The sequence below is a fragment of the Mytilus galloprovincialis genome, chromosome 10 (assembly GCF_965363235.1).
Source record: "Mytilus galloprovincialis chromosome 10, xbMytGall1.hap1.1, whole genome shotgun sequence".
Taxonomy (NCBI): domain Eukaryota; kingdom Metazoa; phylum Mollusca; class Bivalvia; order Mytilida; family Mytilidae; genus Mytilus; species Mytilus galloprovincialis.
In genome coordinates, this window is record NC_134847.1 from 72,886,446 (window position 1) to 72,905,972 (window position 19,527).

The 19,527-nt window shown below is 32.7% G+C and overlaps 1 protein-coding gene across 1 annotated transcript in view; it reads right to left on the minus strand.

Moving 5' to 3' along the window:
- Nucleotides 1-2,255: 2,255 nt before the first annotated feature.
- Nucleotides 2,256-19,527, minus strand: part of LOC143048331 (uncharacterized) — a 29,378-nt gene continuing 12,106 nt past the window's right edge. Inside the window, exons 7-15 of the mRNA XM_076221964.1 lie at nt 17,725-17,824; nt 16,502-16,697; nt 13,655-13,754; nt 12,432-12,627; nt 9,584-9,683; nt 8,361-8,556; nt 5,513-5,612; nt 4,290-4,485; nt 2,256-2,523 (exon numbers count right to left, since the gene is read on the minus strand). The gene's annotated coding sequence lies outside the window, so the exon portion shown is untranslated. The remainder of the gene's footprint in view (nt 2,524-4,289; nt 4,486-5,512; nt 5,613-8,360; nt 8,557-9,583; nt 9,684-12,431; nt 12,628-13,654; nt 13,755-16,501; nt 16,698-17,724; nt 17,825-19,527) is intronic.

Here is a 19,527-nt window from a genome sequence, read left to right on the forward strand (position 1 = left end):
TATTTCCTTACGGAAATTCTAATTATATTTCAATAAAATTGATATGACTAAATACTTATGTATGAAAATGGTACACATTCAAATATAGACATATAGTTGACAATATTCAAGTATCGGTTTCATCTTAATTTTCGCAATTGATAAGACTTAACCATACATTTTGAACATCTATACACGGAAACATTTAGTCTTCAACTTTGTACTTGTTTGGCTGTATAACTATTTTGATGTGAGCGTCATTGATGAGTCTTATGTAGAAGAAACGCGCGTATGGCGTACTAAATTATAATCCTTGTACCTTTGAAAACTATATTAGTAACAATTTAATCATATACTATAATTAATAAACATTTAACCTAATATGTATGTATTACAAAACAGAGGTAAAGTGGAACATCAAACACAAAATAATTATACGTTTTTATTTCATTAGGTAAATGTTTTTCTGTGTATATAATGTAATTAATTAATGTAAAAGCAACTATTAATCTTACCAGGACTAATAATCTAAAAGTGATCCTCAAACTAAAATTATGACCACTATCCTAAATATATAATCACCTCCTTAAGAAAAATAGATTGAACCACACCAGTTGAATGAAAATTAAAAAGAGAAAATGAAGACGGTTACAGTACAAAGTCGAAAACAAACAATACACTTCTATGAAACAATTTTTGTTTTAAAGACATGAGTCAGACATATAAAAATATATTATATCTGCACAGCATTCGAGCAGAACGCTTAGTGAAAGGATTAAAAAAAAACACGATAAAAAAGTAGAATATAAAAACAGATTGTCTTCTGTAATAATGACGTTATCATAGTCAGCACCCAATACTTAATGATTTACAATCAACCATATATATTAAATGTTTGTTACAACATTGGCTACATAATATGAACATTTCTTATATTGTAAACTGCACCTAATTACCATTTTTTCGTCTCACGTTTTGACGATAATGATATTGATACATATATACAAATACAGAAAACATGATATCGATTAGAAGTGCAATATATATATATATATAATAGACAAATATGAAGACACCGATTGTATTTTTAGGTTTCATACATCTGTTGCTTCCGTCTTCGATTCTGTTATTTCTGCTGGTTTCTTTTTACGACATGGTTTCAAACGAAATATGGCAATTGAAATCAGAACTAGGAGAACTGCTCCACAACTGAGCATGTATATTTTCCAATATATGGATATAATGTTTTTTTCAGAAGTTTTACCTGTTAAAACAAAAATTGAAATAAAAAAATTCTATACCAAACCGAAGAGAAAACAGTCAGAATTAGTTTGACATTACTTCAAAAGTATTTAAAAAAGTAGAAAAGACTAAATTAAATGTAGTTAACATTGTTAATGTCTGGTTCGAGTTGATTTGTCAAGAAATTGACGAGTTCATTTTTTTACGAGTTGATTTTATAATTTTAAATGACATACGTAGTGCGCATGCATTTCATAATCCATGTATTTAGTAATTTAATAAATTTAAATAACACAGATTTTTTTATGACACGACAAAGATTTCAATCCTGGTATCTATGAGAAGTTAATCGATAAAAATATGAGTTTCCACTCGTTCCGTTAGTTGATAACGAATGATTTTATGGACTTTTATTTTTTTTAATTAACCTTGGGAATCTGATATTTTTGTTAATCTGTTTGTGTAGACATTCTGTCTTTAATATATTGGGTGTTAATCTACTTACATTTTATTCCTTCCATCGTCAACCAATCATCTATTGTGCTTATGTAACCTATTTCATTGTACACAAGAAAATATTGCAAAAAAAATCAATAATGATGTACAATATATAAAAACTTATAAGCAAACATAGTTAGTACTCAAAAATGGTTACTAAAATACATGAATATAGAATTAAAATAATTGTATGTATCTGTTACTGTAATTGAGCTGGTATCTGTTTTACTTATGGTACCAGCGGAAGTGGTAGCAGTGGTGACATATAGCTCTAATAAAGAAAGAAAAACAAAGGAGGTTGAGACGATCTTTAAATGATAACATAACAAAAGTGTTATACTATTGGTCTATTTTCTATCTCCCGAACATTCCTGAAACTTCTACAAATGTTTTGTCAGAAGAACCACATTGATGCAAGGTTAATAGTGCAAATGCTACATTAAAGGTCTTATTGATTGCACTGTAACGCATAGCTTGTTTACAGTATATAAGTATATTTGATCATTGGAATAACAAAACCATCTTAAAATAACTTATAGGTTGCACTTGTGTAAAACCAGCAATGCAGTTTTCCATAGGAACTGCCTAAATTGCATATGCAGTCACTCTTCATTCAGGAAGTTTTGAGGAGAATGTTATATTTCCCTGGAAAGGAGACATGCACTACTTTTTTTTGCACTAATAAAAACATATAGCTGTGCGGCATATTTTCAAGTTTTACTGCCCTCCATTTATAAACATTGCAGGTTCGCACTGAATTTTTCCATTAAATTTGACTCAACACCCAAATGTCTTCCAGTCCTCCTGAAAAATAAGTTAAATAAATAGACATTTTTATTTATATCCATTTAATTCTCCAATCAAGTCTTAATTAAAAAAAAATTACTTTGCATCCATGGCAACAACTATGTAAACAGTAGCAGTATTTTATGCACATTCAATTTCTCCCCAAAAGAGGCGTGACTTGCAAATCACACGTGATTTACAAAGTGCAACCTATACTGTACTTTCAAACCCCTTTTAGTATCAAAATATTCTTATATTCTTGTTGTTATTTATGTAAGTAATAGAAAATAATAAGTTACAATGGTAGTTTTTTCATTATTGTATTTTTATAGTACTTCTAGTAACTATACCCTGTTTGCGGCAAGATGTGTTTTTTTCCTGTTCACTATTTTTTTTTTTTTATTCAAATTATTATTTTTTTTGTCTACTTAATAAACTCATTATATATTTGTGTTTTTCTTGTGCCTTTGTGTAATAGCTATTTGAATCATGGTTAGTTTTACTACAATCTGTTTATTTTGTTGAATTTTTGTCTTCTTTATGTACTATACCATAAAATGCATAAAAAGTTGTCATACAAGCTTCAAAAAACTATCCCTATAACAAAAACATACACCTTATCTTTACTTTCTGTTTATGTTATAGCACACAAGCCTGTCAGCACTGATAAAAAAATTAAATGAAGGGAGGTCAAATTATATGAACTTGTCAAATTACAAAATAAGGAGATTAGCCATCATGATGATTTTTATATGATTTATATAAAAAATCTTACATCTGGGGTCACCTTCAGTTCCATCAGATATAAACAAAAAACTTAGTCATTCATGATTGTTTAGTTGTAAGGTCCTATATTTGATGTTTAAATATTAAAATACTGGAATAAAGTGCATTTCAAACAATTCTTACAATAACAATGGGTCTAATCCCATGGCGTCTAAGGAAATACACATTTCAGAAAGGAAACAAGCCATATAATAAGGGGAAAAAATACAGAAATAAGACTTTACCTGCTGAAAAAGGCAAATTTGTGAGACTACCAAAAGACTTGTATGACTTAGTGACTAAATCTGTTCATAAAAAGAATGTTCAACTAATTCCTGCCTCTACAAAGTCAGCTCGCTTTCTAAGGCCGAAGCCTCCGACAAAAACAGAAGTTGAAAAATGTGCTGAAAATGAAACAAAAACAGGGTAAGAATACTTTTTTTGTTATTAAGCTTTCAAAAATAATTAAACTTGCTTAAAAAAGCCATTTATAAACAACTATGAAGAAAAAGGCATGTGTCTTATATGCCAATTCTTTAAATGTGACATCTGAAGAAAATGCAAGCTAGGATTATACTTATTTTAAAATTTCTAGTCCTATATATATTTTCAAGAGCTAAATAATGCATGGTTTTTATATATAATATATATAAAAACACAGGCAAAGAAAAAAATATGCACTTTTGAGAGTACATTTGATCAAAAAGCTTATTTAAAGAAAACACTATTGTAAGGGAGGTAATTCAAAATAAAATTATTTTCACATTTTCCAAACTTAGTTTAACAAATAAAAAAACTAATTCACTTCAATTTTGGCAACATTTTTCAACTTCAGGTCAGAGAAAAATAGTTTTCGACTCCTTCGGATCAATGAACTTGAACAGATGTGGAATGAGGTTTTCATAGAACACAGACAAATATCCCCTATGTGTACAGGGTTCATATCATGGGATTTAAGTGCAGAGCAGCAAAGAGGGGCTGCCTGGAGGGAAAAGGCAAGCTGCAATGAGTGTTCTTACCATTCAAAAATGTTCAACCTTTACAATGAGGTGATCGCTAAGAAACGTGGTCGTCGAACAGCAGCTATTAATCTATCCATACAAGTCGCACTTAATCATATAGCTATCAGCACAACTGGTCTACAGAAATTATTTCTTGGTTCTAATATACCAGCTCCTTCCACTTCAAGTATGCAACACAGTGCTAATGTTGTTTCTGAAATTATAGAAGAGTACAATCAAAAGGATTTGGTTCAGAAAAGAAAATTAATTAAGGAAATAAACATATTAAGAGGTGATAATCCTAATATTATTAACATTCAGGCCGACGGAATGTATAATAACCCTATTTATTCCGGAATGGGTAAAACACCATTTCAACCAGCTACCCAATGTACATATAACATGTTAGAAAATAATACTTATAAGCACAGTATTGTAAGCACAAGACAAGTGTCTAAGCTTTGCTCAAATAAGAGTGAACATAAAACAAAAACAAAAGTTAAATCTCACAAAGGTCACTGTTCTGCAAACATTGAAATGCATGACAGCATAGGCAGTGAGGAGCGATGGGCTAAAGACTGCTTGTTAGACCTGAAAAATGATGGTCTGGAAGTTCAAGAAATTACCACTGACCCTGACAGCAGTGCATTTAGAGCTGCAGAGTCTCTTTTTAAAGCTGGTACAACCAATACTCAGCCAATTCATTTTCTAGATACAAGACATGTGTCCGCAAATCATAGAAATTTTATTAAAAAAATGTCAGGTCTGAAGGAAATAATGCCGGCACGATTAGTTTCAGAGAAAGATAAAATGCTAAAAAGGTTTGCATTAGATATGGCAGCACGTTGTCAGGCAGAGTACAATGCTGCCTTTGATAAATTCAATATGGACTCTGTACGGGTAAAAGTTCACCTATCATATGCATGTCATGCTATAGTTTCTTGCTATCAGGGTGATCATAACGGGTGTACAAAATATTCCCTTGTTTGTTCAAATAGGAACAGTTTGAAGACATGGACTGAAAAATCAGCTTATCTGAAAAATAACTTTAAATTAAATAAATCAGAGAACACAGCAGCATTGTTACGTGAATGCGTAAAATATCGCCTTGGACCTACCATGCTAAACCGTACATGCAAAAACACTAACACACAAAAAGCTGAAGCAACTAACCGTGCAATACGTGCAACTGTACCTAGCAATGTAACATTTACCAGAAACTATAAAGGAAGGGTACATACAGCTATACACAATGTAAATAATGGCCCTGGAGAATCCATCGTTAAACTCTGTAAAGCGGCTGGGGTTCCCATCGAACCAGGAAGTCGTGCTGCCAGAGGTCTGAAAAATATTCAACAACACAATGAAAAACATAAATTATATAAGCAGTCAAAGCAGTACACAGATCAGAGATGCTCAAAAAAGCATGAACTATATAAAATATATGATGAGTATCAAGAGGAAAAAGACTATGAGAAAAACAAACTTTTACCGACAAAACGGCTGGCCGCAAAACAGCCTCAAGAGTATTCGTTTGCCAAAAAACTCCGATCAAGACATGTTAAAAATAAATAAATTACCTGCATCAGATAAGACAACACGGTAAATGATTATTTGTACACTGTTTTGTCCGTCTACAGAAAATTCTCTCTATGTTTATACTGTGCGACTCTAAAATCAGGTGCTCCGGTTTAATACATTTGGGGTTATGGCAAAGGTGTGAAATATCTAAAGGATCGCCGTTTGGAGAGAAACGGGGAAGATTTTCTTTTAATATTCTTTTATCTAGCATATAAGATAATCTGTGAGCTCTTTCAAGAGTTCTAGTGCCATCAGGCCAATTCATAACTTTTTTCCCATAGACCCCATGCTCCAAAGCTCCAACCCACACTGTACAGTCATAATTTCCATAATTTTTTTCACTTTTCTTAGACAAAGCTAAAGCCAATGCATTCCAAAATGATTCCATGTTGTTTCTGTAAAATGAAAACCCAAAAGGGGTCCGAAATTGGGATCCCAGGGAGGCTGAGGGGTGAATTCCCATTATTTACCTTATAGGTTGCACTTGTGTAAAACCAGCAATGCAGTTTTCCATAGGAACTGCCTAAATTGCATATGCAGTCACTCTTCATTCAGGAAGTTTTGAGGAGAATGTTATATTTCCCTGGAAAGGAGACATGCACTACTTTTTTTTGCACTAATAAAAACATATAGCTGTGCGGCATATTTTCAAGTTTTACTGCCCTCCATTTATAAACATTGCAGGTTCGCACTGAATTTTTCCATTAAATTTGACTCAACACCCAAATGTCTTCCAGTCCTCCTGAAAAATAAGTTAAATAAATAGACATTTTTATTTATATCCATTTAATTCTCCAATCAAGTCTTAATTAAAAAAAAATTACTTTGCATCCATGGCAACAACTATGTAAACAGTAGCAGTATTTTATGCACATTCAATTTCTCCCCAAAAGAGGCGTGACTTGCAAATCACACGTGATTTACAAAGTGCAACCTATACTGTACTTTCAAACCCCTTTTAGTATCAAAATATTCTTATATTCTTGTTGTTATTTATGTAAGTAATAGAAAATAATAAGTTACAATGGTAGTTTTTTCATTATTGTATTTTTATAGTACTTCTAGTAACTATACCCTGTTTGCGGCAAGATGTGTTTTTTTCCTGTTCACTATTTTTTTTTTTTTATTCAAATTATTATTTTTTTTGTCTACTTAATAAACTCATTATATATTTGTGTTTTTCTTGTGCCTTTGTGTAATAGCTATTTGAATCATGGTTAGTTTTACTACAATCTGTTTATTTTGTTGAATTTTTGTCTTCTTTATGTACTATACCATAAAATGCATAAAAAGTTGTCATACAAGCTTCAAAAAACTATCCCTATAACAAAAACATACACCTTATCTTTACTTTCTGTTTATGTTATAGCACACAAGCCTGTCAGCACTGATAAAAAAATTAAATGAAGGGAGGTCAAATTATATGAACTTGTCAAATTACAAAATAAGGAGATTAGCCATCATGATGATTTTTATATGATTTATATAAAAAATCTTACATCTGGGGTCACCTTCAGTTCCATCAGATATAAACAAAAAACTTAGTCATTCATGATTGTTTAGTTGTAAGGTCCTATATTTGATGTTTAAATATTAAAATACTGGAATAAAGTGCATTTCAAACAATTCTTACAATAACAATGGGTCTAATCCCATGGCGTCTAAGGAAATACACATTTCAGAAAGGAAACAAGCCATATAATAAGGGGAAAAAATACAGAAATAAGACTTTACCTGCTGAAAAAGGCAAATTTGTGAGACTACCAAAAGACTTGTATGACTTAGTGACTAAATCTGTTCATAAAAAGAATGTTCAACTAATTCCTGCCTCTACAAAGTCAGCTCGCTTTCTAAGGCCGAAGCCTCCGACAAAAACAGAAGTTGAAAAATGTGCTGAAAATGAAACAAAAACAGGGTAAGAATACTTTTTTTGTTATTAAGCTTTCAAAAATAATTAAACTTGCTTAAAAAAGCCATTTATAAACAACTATGAAGAAAAAGGCATGTGTCTTATATGCCAATTCTTTAAATGTGACATCTGAAGAAAATGCAAGCTAGGATTATACTTATTTTAAAATTTCTAGTCCTATATATATTTTCAAGAGCTAAATAATGCATGGTTTTTATATATAATATATATAAAAACACAGGCAAAGAAAAAAATATGCACTTTTGAGAGTACATTTGATCAAAAAGCTTATTTAAAGAAAACACTATTGTAAGGGAGGTAATTCAAAATAAAATTATTTTCACATTTTCCAAACTTAGTTTAACAAATAAAAAAACTAATTCACTTCAATTTTGGCAACATTTTTCAACTTCAGGTCAGAGAAAAATAGTTTTCGACTCCTTCGGATCAATGAACTTGAACAGATGTGGAATGAGGTTTTCATAGAACACAGACAAATATCCCCTATGTGTACAGGGTTCATATCATGGGATTTAAGTGCAGAGCAGCAAAGAGGGGCTGCCTGGAGGGAAAAGGCAAGCTGCAATGAGTGTTCTTACCATTCAAAAATGTTCAACCTTTACAATGAGGTGATCGCTAAGAAACGTGGTCGTCGAACAGCAGCTATTAATCTATCCATACAAGTCGCACTTAATCATATAGCTATCAGCACAACTGGTCTACAGAAATTATTTCTTGGTTCTAATATACCAGCTCCTTCCACTTCAAGTATGCAACACAGTGCTAATGTTGTTTCTGAAATTATAGAAGAGTACAATCAAAAGGATTTGGTTCAGAAAAGAAAATTAATTAAGGAAATAAACATATTAAGAGGTGATAATCCTAATATTATTAACATTCAGGCCGACGGAATGTATAATAACCCTATTTATTCCGGAATGGGTAAAACACCATTTCAACCAGCTACCCAATGTACATATAACATGTTAGAAAATAATACTTATAAGCACAGTATTGTAAGCACAAGACAAGTGTCTAAGCTTTGCTCAAATAAGAGTGAACATAAAACAAAAACAAAAGTTAAATCTCACAAAGGTCACTGTTCTGCAAACATTGAAATGCATGACAGCATAGGCAGTGAGGATCGATGGGCTAAAGACTGCTTGTTAGACCTGAAAAATGATGGTCTGGAAGTTCAAGAAATTACCACTGACCCTGACAGCAGTGCATTTAGAGCTGCAGAGTCTCTTTTTAAAGCTGGTACAACCAATACTCAGCCAATTCATTTTCTAGATACAAGACATGTGTCCGCAAATCATAGAAATTTTATTAAAAAAATGTCAGGTCTGAAGGAAATAATGCCGGCACGATTAGTTTCAGAGAAAGATAAAATGCTAAAAAGGTTTGCATTAGATATGGCAGCACGTTGTCAGGCAGAGTACAATGCTGCCTTTGATAAATTCAATATGGACTCTGTACGGGTAAAAGTTCACCTATCATATGCATGTCATGCTATAGTTTCTTGCTATCAGGGTGATCATAACGGGTGTACAAAATATTCCCTTGTTTGTTCAAATAGGAACAGTTTGAAGACATGGACTGAAAAATCAGCTTATCTGAAAAATAACTTTAAATTAAATAAATCAGAGAACACAGCAGCATTGTTACGTGAATGCGTAAAATATCGCCTTGGACCTACCATGCTAAACCGTACATGCAAACACACTAACACACAAAAAGCTGAAGCAACTAACCGTGCAATACGTGCAACTGTACCTAGCAATGTAACATTTACCAGAAACTATAAAGGAAGGGTACATACAGCTATACACAATGTAAATAATGGCCCTGGAGAATCCATCGTTAAACTCTGTAAAGCGGCTGGGGTTCCCATCGAACCAGGAAGTCGTGCTGCCAGAGGTCTGAAAAATATTCAACAACACAATGAAAAACATAAATTATATAAGCAGTCAAAGCAGTACACAGATCAGAGATGCTCAAAAAAGCATGAACTATATAAAATATATGATGAGTATCAAGAGGAAAAAGACTATGAGAAAAACAAACTTTTACCGACAAAACGGCTGGCCGCAAAACAGCCTCAAGAGTATTCGTTTGCCAAAAAACTCCGATCAAGACATGTTAAAAATAAATAAATTACCTGCATCAGATAAGACAACACGGTAAATGATTATTTGTACACTGTTTTGTCCGTCTACAGAAAATTCTCTCTATGTTTATACTGTGCGACTCTAAAATCAGGTGCTCCGGTTTAATACATTTGGGGTTATGGCAAAGGTGTGAAATATCTAAAGGATCGCCGTTTGGAGAGAAACGGGGAAGATTTTCTTTTAATATTCTTTTATCTAGCATATAAGATAATCTGTGAGCTCTTTCAAGAGTTCTAGTGCCATCAGGCCAATTCATAACTTTTTTCCCATAGACCCCATGCTCCAAAGCTCCAACCCACACTGTACAGTCATAATTTCCATAATTTTTTTCACTTTTCTTAGACAAAGCTAAAGCCAATGCATTCCAAAATGATTCCATGTTGTTTCTGTAAAATGAAAACCCAAAAGGGGTCCGAAATTGGGATCCCAGGGAGGCTGAGGGGTGAATTCCCATTATTTACCTTATAGGTTGCACTTGTGTAAAACCAGCAATGCAGTTTTCCATAGGAACTGCCTAAATTGCATATGCAGTCACTCTTCATTCAGGAAGTTTTGAGGAGAATGTTATATTTCCCTGGAAAGGAGACATGCACTACTTTTTTTTGCACTAATAAAAACATATAGCTGTGCGGCATATTTTCAAGTTTTACTGCCCTCCATTTATAAACATTGCAGGTTCGCACTGAATTTTTCCATTAAATTTGACTCAACACCCAAATGTCTTCCAGTCCTCCTGAAAAATAAGTTAAATAAATAGACATTTTTATTTATATCCATTTAATTCTCCAATCAAGTCTTAATTAAAAAAAAATTACTTTGCATCCATGGCAACAACTATGTAAACAGTAGCAGTATTTTATGCACATTCAATTTCTCCCCAAAAGAGGCGTGACTTGCAAATCACACGTGATTTACAAAGTGCAACCTATACTGTACTTTCAAACCCCTTTTAGTATCAAAATATTCTTATATTCTTGTTGTTATTTATGTAAGTAATAGAAAATAATAAGTTACAATGGTAGTTTTTTCATTATTGTATTTTTATAGTACTTCTAGTAACTATACCCTGTTTGCGGCAAGATGTGTTTTTTTCCTGTTCACTATTTTTTTTTTTTTATTCAAATTATTATTTTTTTTGTCTACTTAATAAACTCATTATATATTTGTGTTTTTCTTGTGCCTTTGTGTAATAGCTATTTGAATCATGGTTAGTTTTACTACAATCTGTTTATTTTGTTGAATTTTTGTCTTCTTTATGTACTATACCATAAAATGCATAAAAAGTTGTCATACAAGCTTCAAAAAACTATCCCTATAACAAAAACATACACCTTATCTTTACTTTCTGTTTATGTTATAGCACACAAGCCTGTCAGCACTGATAAAAAAATTAAATGAAGGGAGGTCAAATTATATGAACTTGTCAAATTACAAAATAAGGAGATTAGCCATCATGATGATTTTTATATGATTTATATAAAAAATCTTACATCTGGGGTCACCTTCAGTTCCATCAGATATAAACAAAAAACTTAGTCATTCATGATTGTTTAGTTGTAAGGTCCTATATTTGATGTTTAAATATTAAAATACTGGAATAAAGTGCATTTCAAACAATTCTTACAATAACAATGGGTCTAATCCCATGGCGTCTAAGGAAATACACATTTCAGAAAGGAAACAAGCCATATAATAAGGGGAAAAAATACAGAAATAAGACTTTACCTGCTGAAAAAGGCAAATTTGTGAGACTACCAAAAGACTTGTATGACTTAGTGACTAAATCTGTTCATAAAAAGAATGTTCAACTAATTCCTGCCTCTACAAAGTCAGCTCGCTTTCTAAGGCCGAAGCCTCCGACAAAAACAGAAGTTGAAAAATGTGCTGAAAATGAAACAAAAACAGGGTAAGAATACTTTTTTTGTTATTAAGCTTTCAAAAATAATTAAACTTGCTTAAAAAAGCCATTTATAAACAACTATGAAGAAAAAGGCATGTGTCTTATATGCCAATTCTTTAAATGTGACATCTGAAGAAAATGCAAGCTAGGATTATACTTATTTTAAAATTTCTAGTCCTATATATATTTTCAAGAGCTAAATAATGCATGGTTTTTATATATAATATATATAAAAACACAGGCAAAGAAAAAAATATGCACTTTTGAGAGTACATTTGATCAAAAAGCTTATTTAAAGAAAACACTATTGTAAGGGAGGTAATTCAAAATAAAATTATTTTCACATTTTCCAAACTTAGTTTAACAAATAAAAAAACTAATTCACTTCAATTTTGGCAACATTTTTCAACTTCAGGTCAGAGAAAAATAGTTTTCGACTCCTTCGGATCAATGAACTTGAACAGATGTGGAATGAGGTTTTCATAGAACACAGACAAATATCCCCTATGTGTACAGGGTTCATATCATGGGATTTAAGTGCAGAGCAGCAAAGAGGGGCTGCCTGGAGGGAAAAGGCAAGCTGCAATGAGTGTTCTTACCATTCAAAAATGTTCAACCTTTACAATGAGGTGATCGCTAAGAAACGTGGTCGTCGAACAGCAGCTATTAATCTATCCATACAAGTCGCACTTAATCATATAGCTATCAGCACAACTGGTCTACAGAAATTATTTCTTGGTTCTAATATACCAGCTCCTTCCACTTCAAGTATGCAACACAGTGCTAATGTTGTTTCTGAAATTATAGAAGAGTACAATCAAAAGGATTTGGTTCAGAAAAGAAAATTAATTAAGGAAATAAACATATTAAGAGGTGATAATCCTAATATTATTAACATTCAGGCCGACGGAATGTATAATAACCCTATTTATTCCGGAATGGGTAAAACACCATTTCAACCAGCTACCCAATGTACATATAACATGTTAGAAAATAATACTTATAAGCACAGTATTGTAAGCACAAGACAAGTGTCTAAGCTTTGCTCAAATAAGAGTGAACATAAAACAAAAACAAAAGTTAAATCTCACAAAGGTCACTGTTCTGCAAACATTGAAATGCATGACAGCATAGGCAGTGAGGAGCGATGGGCTAAAGACTGCTTGTTAGACCTGAAAAATGATGGTCTGGAAGTTCAAGAAATTACCACTGACCCTGACAGCAGTGCATTTAGAGCTGCAGAGTCTCTTTTTAAAGCTGGTACAACCAATACTCAGCCAATTCATTTTCTAGATACAAGACATGTGTCCGCAAATCATAGAAATTTTATTAAAAAAATGTCAGGTCTGAAGGAAATAATGCCGGCACGATTAGTTTCAGAGAAAGATAAAATGCTAAAAAGGTTTGCATTAGATATGGCAGCACGTTGTCAGGCAGAGTACAATGCTGCCTTTGATAAATTCAATATGGACTCTGTACGGGTAAAAGTTCACCTATCATATGCATGTCATGCTATAGTTTCTTGCTATCAGGGTGATCATAATGGGTGTACAAAATATTCCCTTGTTTGTTCAAATAGGAACAGTTTGAAGACATGGACTGAAAAATCAGCTTATCTGAAAAATAACTTTAAATTAAATAAATCAGAGAACACAGCAGCATTGTTACGTGAATGCGTAAAATATCGCCTTGGACCTACCATGCTAAACCGTACATGCAAAAACACTAACACACAAAAAGCTGAAGCAACTAACCGTGCAATACGTGCAACTGTACCTAGCAATGTAACATTTACCAGAAACTATAAAGGAAGGGTACATACAGCTATACACAATGTAAATAATGGCCCTGGAGAATCCATCGTTAAACTCTGTAAAGCGGCTGGGGTTCCCATCGAACCAGGAAGTCGTGCTGCCAGAGGTCTGAAAAATATTCAACAACACAATGAAAAACATAAATTATATAAGCAGTCAAAGCAGTACACAGATCAGAGATGCTCAAAAAAGCATGAACTATATAAAATATATGATGAGTATCAAGAGGAAAAAGACTATGAGAAAAACAAACTTTTACCGACAAAACGGCTGGCCGCAAAACAGCCTCAAGAGTATTCGTTTGCCAAAAAACTCCGATCAAGACATGTTAAAAATAAATAAATTACCTGCATCAGATAAGACAACACAGTAAATGATTATTTGTACACTGTTTTGTCCGTCTACAGAAAATTCTCTCTATGTTTATACTGTGCGACTCTAAAATCAGGTGCTCCGGTTTAATACATTTGGGGTTATGGCAAAGGTGTGAAATATCTAAAGGATCGCCGTTTGGAGAGAAACGGGGAAGATTTTCTTTTAATATTCTTTTATCTAGCATATAAGATAATCTGTGAGCTCTTTCAAGAGTTCTAGTGCCATCAGGCCAATTCATAACTTTTTTCCCATAGACCCCATGCTCCAAAGCTCCAACCCACACTGTACAGTCATAATTTCCATAATTTTTTTCACTTTTCTTAGACAAAGCTAAAGCCAATGCATTCCAAAATGATTCCATGTTGTTTCTGTAAAATGAAAACCCAAAAGGGGTCCGAAATTGGGATCCCAGGGAGGCTGAGGGGTGAATTCCCATTATTTACCTTATAGGTTGCACTTGTGTAAAACCAGCAATGCAGTTTTCCATAGGAACTGCCTAAATTGCATATGCAGTCACTCTTCATTCAGGAAGTTTTGAGGAGAATGTTATATTTCCCTGGAAAGGAGACATGCACTACTTTTTTTTGCACTAATAAAAACATATAGCTGTGCGGCATATTTTCAAGTTTTACTGCCCTCCATTTATAAACATTGCAGGTTCGCACTGAATTTTTCCATTAAATTTGACTCAACACCCAAATGTCTTCCAGTCCTCCTGAAAAATAAGTTAAATAAATAGACATTTTTATTTATATCCATTTAATTCTCCAATCAAGTCTTAATTAAAAAAAAATTACTTTGCATCCATGGCAACAACTATGTAAACAGTAGCAGTATTTTATGCACATTCAATTTCTCCCCAAAAGAGGCGTGACTTGCAAATCACACGTGATTTACAAAGTGCAACCTATACTGTACTTTCAAACCCCTTTTAGTATCAAAATATTCTTATATTCTTGTTGTTATTTATGTAAGTAATAGAAAATAATAAGTTACAATGGTAGTTTTTTCATTATTGTATTTTTATAGTACTTCTAGTAACTATACCCTGTTTGCGGCAAGATGTGTTTTTTTCCTGTTCACTATTTTTTTTTTTTATTCAAATTATTATTTTTTTTGTCTACTTAATAAACTCATTATATATTTGTGTTTTTCTTGTGCCTTTGTGTAATAGCTATTTGAATCATGGTTAGTTTTACTACAATCTGTTTATTTTGTTGAATTTTTGTCTTCTTTATGTACTATACCATAAAATGCATAAAAAGTTGTCATACAAGCTTCAAAAAACTATCCCTATAACAAAAACATACACCTTATCTTTACTTTCTGTTTATGTTATAGCACACAAGCCTGTCAGCACTGATAAAAAAATTAAATGAAGGGAGGTCAAATTATATGAACTTGTCAAATTACAAAATAAGGAGATTAGCCATCATGATGATTTTTATATGATTTATATAAAAAATCTTACATCTGGGGTCACCTTCAGTTCCATCAGATATAAACAAAAAACTTAGTCATTCATGATTGTTTAGTTGTAAGGTCCTATATTTGATGTTTAAATATTAAAATACTGGAATAAAGTGCATTTCAAACAATTCTTACAATAACAATGGGTCTAATCCCATGGCGTCTAAGGAAATACACATTTCAGAAAGGAAACAAGCCATATAATAAGGGGAAAAAATACAGAAATAAGACTTTACCTGCTGAAAAAGGCAAATTTGTGAGACTACCAAAAGACTTGTATGACTTAGTGACTAAATCTGTTCATAAAAAGAATGTTCAACTAATTCCTGCCTCTACAAAGTCAGCTCGCTTTCTAAGGCCGAAGCCTCCGACAAAAACAGAAGTTGAAAAATGTGCTGAAAATGAAACAAAAACAGGGTAAGAATACTTTTTTTGTTATTAAGCTTTCAAAAATAATTAAACTTGCTTAAAAAAGCCATTTATAAACAACTATGAAGAAAAAGGCATGTGTCTTATATGCCAATTCTTTAAATGTGACATCTGAAGAAAATGCAAGCTAGGATTATACTTATTTTAAAATTTCTAGTCCTATATATATTTTCAAGAGCTAAATAATGCATGGTTTTTATATATAATATATATAAAAACACAGGCAAAGAAAAAAATATGCACTTTTGAGAGTACATTTGATCAAAAAGCTTATTTAAAGAAAACACTATTGTAAGGGAGGTAATTCAAAATAAAATTATTTTCACATTTTCCAAACTTAGTTTAACAAATAAAAAAACTAATTCACTTCAATTTTGGCAACATTTTTCAACTTCAGGTCAGAGAAAAATAGTTTTCGACTCCTTCGGATCAATGAACTTGAACAGATGTGGAATGAGGTTTTCATAGAACACAGACAAATATCCCCTATGTGTACAGGGTTCATATCATGGGATTTAAGTGCAGAGCAGCAAAGAGGGGCTGCCTGGAGGGAAAAGGCAAGCTGCAATGAGTGTTCTTACCATTCAAAAATGTTCAACCTTTACAATGAGGTGATCGCTAAGAAACGTGGTCGTCGAACAGCAGCTATTAATCTATCCATACAAGTCGCACTTAATCATATAGCTATCAGCACAACTGGTCTACAGAAATTATTTCTTGGTTCTAATATACCAGCTCCTTCCACTTCAAGTATGCAACACAGTGCTAATGTTGTTTCTGAAATTATAGAAGAGTACAATCAAAAGGATTTGGTTCAGAAAAGAAAATTAATTAAGGAAATAAACATATTAAGAGGTGATAATCCTAATATTATTAACATTCAGGCCGACGGAATGTATAATAACCCTATTTATTCCGGAATGGGTAAAACACCATTTCAACCAGCTACCCAATGTACATATAACATGTTAGAAAATAATACTTATAAGCACAGTATTGTAAGCACAAGACAAGTGTCTAAGCTTTGCTCAAATAAGAGTGAACATAAAACAAAAACAAAAGTTAAATCTCACAAAGGTCACTGTTCTGCAAACATTGAAATGCATGACAGCATAGGCAGTGAGGAGCGATGGGCTAAAGACTGCTTGTTAGACCTGAAAAATGATGGTCTGGAAGTTCAAGAAATTACCACTGACCCTGACAGCAGTGCATTTAGAGCTGCAGAGTCTCTTTTTAAAGCTGGTACAACCAATACTCAGCCAATTCATTTTCTAGATACAAGACATGTGTCCGCAAATCATAGAAATTTTATTAAAAAAATGTCAGGTCTGAAGGAAATAATGCCGGCACGATTAGTTTCAGAGAAAGATAAAATGCTAAAAAGGTTTGCATTAGATATGGCAGCACGTTGTCAGGCAGAGTACAATGCTGCCTTTGATAAATTCAATATGGACTCTGTACGGGTAAAAGTTCACCTATCATATGCATGTCATGCTATAGTTTCTTGCTATCAGGGTGATCATAATGGGTGTACAAAATATTCCCTTGTTTGTTCAAATAGGAACAGTTTGAAGACATGGACTGAAAAATCAGCTTATCTGAAAAATAACTTTAAATTAAATAAATCAGAGAACACAGCAGCATTGTTACGTGAATGCGTAAAATATCGCCTTGGACCTACCATGCTAAACCGTACATGCAAAAACACTAACACACAAAAAGCTGAAGCAACTAACCGTGCAATACGTGCAACTGTACCTAGCAATGTAACATTTACCAGAAACTATAAAGGAAGGGTACATACAGCTATACACAATGTAAATAATGGCCCTGGAGAATCCATCGTTAAACTCTGTAAAGCGGCTGGGGTTCCCATCGAACCAGGAAGTCGTGCTGCCAGAGGTCTGAAAAATATTCAACAACACAATGAAAAACATAAATTATATAAGCAGTCAAAGCAGTACACAGATCAGAGATGCTCAAAAAAGCATGAACTATATAAAATATATGATGAGTATCAAGAGGAAAAAGACTATGAGAAAAACAAACTTTTACCGACAAAACGGCTGGCCGCAAAACAGCCTCAAGAGTATTCGTTTGCCAAAAAACTCCGATCAAGACATGTTAAAAATAAATAAATTACCTGCATCAGATAAGACAACACGGTAAATGATTATTTGTACACTGTTTTGTCCGTCTACAGAAAATTCTCTCTATGTTTATACTGTGCGACTCTAAAATCAGGTGCTCCGGTTTAATACATTTGGGGTTATGGCAAAGGTGTGAAATATCTAAAGGATCGCCGTTTGGAGAGAAACGGGGAAGATTTTCTTTTAATATTCTTTTATCTAGCATATAAGATAATCTGTGAGCTCTTTCAAGAGTTCTAGTGCCATCAGGCCAATTCATAACTTTTTTCCCATAGACCCCATGCTCCAAAGCTCCAACCCACACTGTACAGTCATAATTTCCATAATTTTTTTCACTTTTCTTAGACAAAGCTAAAGCCAATGCATTCCAAAATGATTCCATGTTGTTTCTGTAAAATGAAAACCCAAAAGGGGTCCGAAATTGGGATCCCAGGGAGGCTGAGGGGTGAATTCCCATTATTTACCTTATAGGTTGCACTTGTGTAAAACCAGCAATGCAGTTTTCCATAGGAACTGCCTAAATTGCATATGCAGTCACTCTTCATTCAGGAAGTTTTGAGGAGAATGTTATATTTCCCTGGAAAGGAGACATGCACTACTTTTTTTTGCACTAATAAAAACATATAGCTGTGCGGCATATTTTCAAGTTTTACTGCCCTCCATTTATAAACATTGCAGGTTCGCACTGAATTTTTCCATTAAATTTGACTCAACACCCAAATGTCTTCCAGTCCTCCTGAAAAATAAGTTAAATAAATAGACATTTTTATTTATATCCATTTAATTCTCCAATCAAGTCTTAATTAAAAAAAAATTACTTTGCATCCATGGCAACAACTATGTAAACAGTAGCAGTATTTTATGCACATTCAATTTCTCCCCAAAAGAGGCGTGACTTGCAAATCACACGTGATTTACAAAGTGCAACCTATACTGTACTTTCAAACCCCTTTTAGTATCAAAATATTCTTATATTCTTGTTGTTATTTATGTAAGTAATAGAAAATAATAAGTTACAATGGTAGTTTTTTCATTATTGTATTTTTATAGTACTTCTAGTAACTATACCCTGTTTGCGGCAAGATGTGTTTTTTTCCTGTTCACTATTTTTTTTTTTTATTCAAATTATTATTTTTTTTGTCTACTTAATAAACTCATTATATATTTGTGTTTTTCTTGTGCCTTTGTGTAATAGCTATTTGAATCATGGTTAGTTTTACTACAATCTGTTTATTTTGTTGAATTTTTGTCTTCTTTATGTACTATACCATAAAATGCATAAAAAGTTGTCATACAAGCTTCAAAAAACTATCCCTATAACAAAAACATACACCTTATCTTTACTTTCTGTTTATGTTATAGCACACAAGCCTGTCAGCACTGATAAAAAAATTAAATGAAGGGAGGTCAAATTATATGAACTTGTCAAATTACAAAATAAGGAGATTAGCCATCAT